Consider the following 6,812-nt stretch of genomic DNA (forward strand, 5'->3'; position numbering starts at 1 on the left):
CCTCTGTCTCTGTTTACCCTGTGAAGGAAATCACTCCTCTGAGGACACTGATTCTACTGGCTGGGTGGGGTGACATTCCCCTGGGTGGAGCTGAGCCTGGCAGGTCATGTCTACTTCCTGTGACCTACTAAATGACTCTCTTATTTTCTTCCAAGGCCTGAGTTGGAGCTATCTGCTCAGCCCTGTGGAGGTCAGTATCTTAGATGGAGATCTCTGGTAGTGGAGAATGGGTGGCCTTCCCTCCTCTGCTCCCTGAGAAGGAGTGAGGATGTCAGGATTCTACTCATGCCAGAGTGTTGGTTCCTGTGTCGTCTCTGGTCTGTGATCTGCAGGATGAAGATATCTGCTCCTTGTTAGTTCTTGCTGGTGTTGAGTAGAATCTGCTTACCGGCCACATCTGGGGCCTTTGTCGTGGATTCTCTATGTAGGGATGGGGGCTACAGCCACTGGCGCTGTCCCAACTGCCACCTCAGCTGTGGCTCCTGGCAAGTGCTCAGATCTGTCATCTTGCCTGGATTTTCCCTCTTTGGCCAAACTCTCCGTACTGTGATGGCACACTTGGTGTGACTCTCTAGCCTAGGACTGTTCACTGGAACATTAAAACTGCTTTCTATGTAAGAGCTTGTTTACCCTCCAGCTTCTCCTTCTCCATCTTCCCCCAAGTACTCATTATTTTTTTTGACCAGAAAAAAATAGCTTTATTTGGACTGAGAATTGGAAAATGAGAGTAGGACCTGAGCTACCATGTTGAGCTAAGGAGTAGAGATTACATTTCCAGAAAGTTCATCAACCAAATGGACTCTTGCTTTGAATCAAGGCAGCCTTGCAGTTAATGAAATCATTAGGAGGCCTGCTGGGAACATATCTAGCTCTAAATGATCCTAGTATGCTACCTTTATAAAAAAAAAAAAAAGTACAGGTTTTTTTTATCATAATGAAATTTCCACCAACCACACGTATTACAAACGGAAATGGAAGGAAAAAAAATCACATTTTACAGAATTTAAACTTGTCTTCAGCATTTAGCTCACTGGTTTCACCATCTTCAAAAAACTCCTCCTCTGTTAAAGTCTTCAGCTCTTGAGATTGGAGGCACAGCTCAATTTTTAGAGTGCTAGCCAATGAGTAAAAGCATTAGGTACTGAGCTGGAGTCCCAGACTCGAACCAAAAAAAAAAAAAAAGAAAAAAAGAAAAAGAAAACAAAAGATCGATCAACCAGGAAGGAGATGGTATTTACTAGCCCACAGAAATACTTTATCCATTTCCCTAGACAGGGCTGAACAGCAGGGTAAGGCTCAGATGAGGGTGGGGTGGGGATCAGAGGGCTAATTTCCCCCTAGTACAACACCACAGCAGAAGCTTGATGAGAGCAAAACTGGTGAGACTTGAGGGGAGGGTCCAGGCCCTGAATTCAGTCAGAGTCACTGCTGGAAGAGGAGGAGGAAGAGGAGGAATGCTTGCCATGCTTGTGGTGTTTGTGCATCTTTTTATGTGTTTTCTTCATTTTCTTCAGTGTTTTCTTGTCCATTGGGGCTCGTGGGCCTATGCCAGGAGCCAGGGGATTCACAGAACATATGCCAGGTGCAGGTGGTGGGCATGGGGAGAGTAAGGACCTGAGGGTTGGTATCCTGGATACTGTGGCTGTGGCACAGGGTAAGAGGGCCCACATGGAGGGAAAGCTGGGTTCCCCTGGGGAGGTCCTGGAGGAAAGAGACACCCGGGAACAGGACCAGGAGGAATGGCCAGATTTACAGGTGATGGGCACAAAGGAGGTGGACACCCAGGATTGGAACCTCCAGGGCACCCCATGTAAGGGATACTTGCATTTTGCACCGGCTGCCATGCATTGGGATGCCACATGTTCAGGTGTTTTCCTAAGCCTTTCCTCCTGCGCCTGGATTAGACCGGTCCTCCTGAGCCTTTTCCCCCTCATGATTTTTTATGAGTGGTTTTTTAGTGAAAAATGTTTTGGTGTTTATATTTTGGTTTGGCATAAAATGAGCCTACTATTGTCTTAATTTAATAAAAAAAACTCTGATTCTATGACAGCATAAATTTTGTGGGTAATGGTTAAGACTAGGTTGCCTTTCTGAAAAAAATATCACCACCCAAAAAAGAGGAACAAAAGGAAAATAAATATGACAGAAAACATAAATCTTAATGGACTAATAGTCTGTCAGTTTGCTTTAACTTTTAATCAAAAATTAAAGTAATACTTGATAATGTTTTATTAACATATTTAAATTTCTTCATTCTTGTCAATTAAGATTCACTTTATAAAGAAATTCAACAGGTGACAATGTTTTTTCATGACTTTTCCAAAGAAATGATCATTTCATCATTATAATGTATAGCACAATACACCCAGAAAGCTTTTAAGGAAAAAAATTTCCCATTCTTTGGTTTACTTCAGTCTGTATTTAAAGCTGCATACCACATCTTACCCACCCTATTGTCTGTCTTCTCATTTGAAACATTTCAATAAGTTTTCTTTCCCTGGTTTGTCAGTCAGCAAATCTTTATAAAACAACATGCTTTCATTCATTGTGCTTTCCAAAATATATCTCACAAATGCCAAAATGAAGCACAATCTGAAACACCTGTGGACTTTTCCACCTAGAGTCCAAAGTAATCACTTTCCATACTCCTTAGAACCAGCTGTTCACTGGCATTAATTGTTCTATCACTTCCATGCTTTAAAACAACAGCATTTGACAAAGGAGTACATTTTAATTGGTTTACCACATTTGGTTCGTTTTCAGCAAGGACTGTCTTCACGGAAGATGGTAATAGATGAGGTTTGCAATTATGTATTTTGAAGGGGCTCTAAGTTGTGGATATAGAATATCCATTTCAGTGACTAAATATTTAAATTAAATCCTATAATATATACTCCTTCAATTTTCTGGCTAAAGTGTTCTACAATCTAGATATTTTTTAAGGAAATATTGTACATGTTTCCTTGGTGACAACGTAATTGGAAGACTTAAATTTTTCTTTTTTTCTTTTTATATTGTGAAAATACTGTACAGAGGGGTTACAATTACATGGGCAAGATAATGAGTACATTTCTTATCAAGCATTGTAGCCTCCTCCTTGTTTCCCCTTCCCATCCCTTCCCATTCTCCCTCCCCTGCCCATCCACCCAATCCTCCTCCCTGCCCCCACCAAAGTTGTGAAGTTCGTTTTTCCATATAACGACTTGTACATCTCATTGTTGGAATGGATCCACCTGTACCCCTATTTAAACATTTCTTTTTTCCCTTCCCCTTCACAAATTATACCAACCTCAAATACAGTGAAAGCAGGGGTTATACCATGGGGGAGGGACATACAAAGCAACAAAGAAATAATCTTATAAATGTGTTAGAAACAATCACCTGAAAGAAAAAAAAAAACATTTGAATACATATATTAGGGTTCATTTCCCTAACATCAACTTATCTGACGTTTTCTGCATGACTCAGACATATACTAGTTATTGCAATTAAGGGAAACCATGGGACCTAAGTTTCTTTGGGCCTGGCTAACTTTGCTTAATATAATTTTTTCCATGGTAGACTTAAAATTTTCATATATCATTGCCGTCTTAAATGAAGTGAATGTACCTGGGTTTGCATACAGAACTTTTGAGAGAGCATTAATGTTTGAATCTTGAATGAGATTTGATTGAGAATTGTGGCAGGCTTTCATGATATGAGAAGAGAAAGGCCTTACTAATACTTTAATTTGCCATATTGCTATATTAGTTTATTCAAACCCACACATACATACAGATATACAAATATGTAGTATGAAGACCCAGTCAGTCTGCAAGAAAATATTTTAATAGGAATTCCATAAAATATTTAGTCTGCTGAGATCTGATTGGAATTTATAGCAATATCTATTTGCTTCCACCCCTGGACAATTCGTTATCATTGGTCAGGACGTTGCCATTTGAATTTAGAATGCCCCAGAAAGACCTATGTGTTAAAGAAAAATGACTTTCCATTTCCTCCCAGACTGTGGAGAATACCTGAATAGTTCTTCTGGAGATTAAGTTCTTCAGAGTGAAACCTCTGAGAACATGCACACTCATCTACTTTCTTCTTTTCTCTTTTAATCATTCTAGGTCAAAAACATTTCTTTTTGACATACTCCTCACCTTGACATTGTCTTGTCACAGGCCACCAAAGCAATAAAACCAACTGAACATACACTTACACTGAAACCTTCAAACTTATAAATCTGAGTAAGCCTTTCTGCTTAATAAATGGACAATATCACTTATTATGATAGGTTATAAAGCTAACACAGAAATCTAGTCTTTCTAACAATGTAGAGTACATAAAAGTGCTTCATTATTAAATATCTAACTCCAAGTTATATTTTGTGTTTTTGTTTCTGTAGATCCTAGGGCTTAAACTCACAGCCTGACTGGTGCTTTTGTGTTCAAGGCCAGTGCTCTACATAAAATCTGAACTGGAACTCCATTTCTCCTGGTGGTTAATTGGAAATAAGAATCTCATGAACTTTCATATACTGGCTGGCCTATTCATGTTGCATACTTTATGTAATTCCAATTCTCAGCATTATATAGGTGCTCCAACTACAATATAAAAAAACTTAAAACGTACTAAAATATTTGTAAAGTATAAAATGAGGAAAGAATTTTCATCCTTTACAAATCTATGCAAAATCTATGCTAAACTATTGATATTTTACTGGACCTTTCCTGCAACCAGTTTGATATAGTTTAATAATTGTCGCACCAACTTTCTCTCTATATTCTACTGGATATATACTTTTTCATGTATGTTTGTATATGTATACATATATGTATCTATCTATATATGTTCGAATGTGCATCATCGGTATTGAAACTGCTTTGTTTTGCTGTTCAGCAATGAACCTTGTTGGCTCATTCTGTGACAATATCAGTGCTCATTCTCATTATTCCTTTATTTACCAAATCATCAGCCTTCTAAAATCAGCTTCATTTTTTTTTTTTTTGGGTCCCGTCATGGGGCCTGAACTCTGGGCCTGGGCACTGTCCCTCAGCTCTTCAGCTCAAGGCTAGCGCTCTACCACTTGAGCCACAGCGCCACTTCCGGCTTTTTCTTATGTGGTGCTGAGGAATCGAACCCAGGGCCTCGAGCATGCAAGGCAAGTGCTCTACCACTGAGCCACCTTCCCAGCCCAAACATTTTTTTGGGGGGGGGTCCGGTCGTGGGGCCTGAACTCTGGGCTTGGGTGCTGTCCCTCAGCTCTTCAGCTCAAGGCTAGCGCTCTACCACTTGAGCCACTGTGCCACTTCCGGTTTTTTCTTTTTGCTTATGTGGTGCTGAGGAATCGAACCCAGGTCTCATGTATGCAAGGCAAGCGCTCTACCACTGAGCCACCTTCCCAGCCCTCAGCTTCATTTCTTGGGTAAGGTTACCAAACAGTCCAACTAATATCCACCCAGAGGGTTTTAATAAAGCAAGTTTTAAGGAAGAATATAACATGAAGTGACAACTACAGAAATTCCAGAGACCTGACATCTTTCACATTTCTGTCTTCCTTCTCTTCTCATACTTCACAAAGTATTGACTAACACTATAAGTATGCTGCAATTATAAGTTAAGGATCATTGTTTTTTTTTTTTTTTTCCAACCTGAAGCCTTCTTTTCCATGATTCGACATAAACTTTTGGGAGATTTTTTGGATTGTGATGGGATTCCACCCAAAACAAAGCCGTGTATATTAAGAAAGTCAATGTTTTCAACTCAGAGTACTAAACAAAAGAGGGAGAAAATTAAGGTTAGCTATATATGTTAAGCACAAATATAGGCAATATCAAGATATCTTGAAATTGTATACTTTTACTGGATAAAGTGGCTCAAACCTGTAATATTATCTACTTAGAAAACAGAGATTAGAGAATTGCAGTTCCAGGCAAGCCCAAACCAAAAAAAAAAAAAAAAAAGTTTCAGAAACTCTGTTAGAGTTTGATAGGTGCTATGTGTTTTGCTTGTGTTAGGAGGACCACAGTCCAAGCAGACCCAGGCATAGTGATACTTACCTCAAAAGAAGCAATCAAGTTACAATCTGCAGGTATGGCAGTAGTAGAGATGCCAAAGTTGTAAAGTTCCTTTCATTGTTGCAATGGGTCTACTTGTATCCCTATTTAAACATTTTCCCCTTCCCCTCCACAAATTATGCCAACATCAAAAATGTGTGCTTATGTAAGAACTGCATGATTTAAAATTTTCATGACAATTCTTTTGAACTTACTTTTTTGTGGAATTGACTAAGAAAATCAATTACACCTTCTATATAAAAAATGTTCTTTGCTTAATCCGGCAGCCCATACACTAACCTCGGAATGATACAGAGAGGATTAGCATGGTCCCTGCACATGGATGACTTGCAAATTCGTGAAGCAATCCATATTTTTACAACAACAAATGCTGGAGGGGATGGGGCCACCAGGGAACCCTACTGCATTCTTGGTGGGAGTGTAAACTTCTTCAACCACTTTGGAAAGCAGTATGGAGTTTCCTCAAACGACTCCACATAAAGCTCCCCTATGACCCAGCAATCCCACTTTTGTTCATTTACCCAAAGGATCGCAAATAAGACCATATTAAAACTACCAGCACAACTATGTTTATTGCAACATTATTTACCATAGCTAAGATATGGAACCAACCCAGATGCCCCTCAGTAGATGAATGGATCAAGAAAATGTGGTAAATATATACAATTGCATTCTATGCCTCCATCAGAAATAATGACATTGCCCAATTTTTAGGAAATGGAAAGATTTGGAAAAAATTTATTAAGT

At 39.3% G+C, this 6,812-nt stretch overlaps 1 non-coding gene across 1 annotated transcript; it reads left to right on the top strand.

Annotated features, from left to right (window-relative positions):
• The first annotated feature begins 6,315 nt into the window (after window positions 1–6,315).
• Window positions 6,316–6,422, top strand: LOC122121738. Its single transcript, XR_006150035.1, has one exon. It is a non-coding gene; the product is annotated as a U6 spliceosomal RNA (small nuclear RNA).
• Window positions 6,423–6,812: the final 390 nt, after the last annotated feature.

Source organism: Dipodomys spectabilis, unplaced genomic scaffold (assembly GCF_019054845.1).
Source record: "Dipodomys spectabilis isolate Male_0828 unplaced genomic scaffold, ASM1905484v1 ptg000196l, whole genome shotgun sequence".
Taxonomy (NCBI): Eukaryota; Metazoa; Chordata; class Mammalia; order Rodentia; family Heteromyidae; genus Dipodomys; species Dipodomys spectabilis.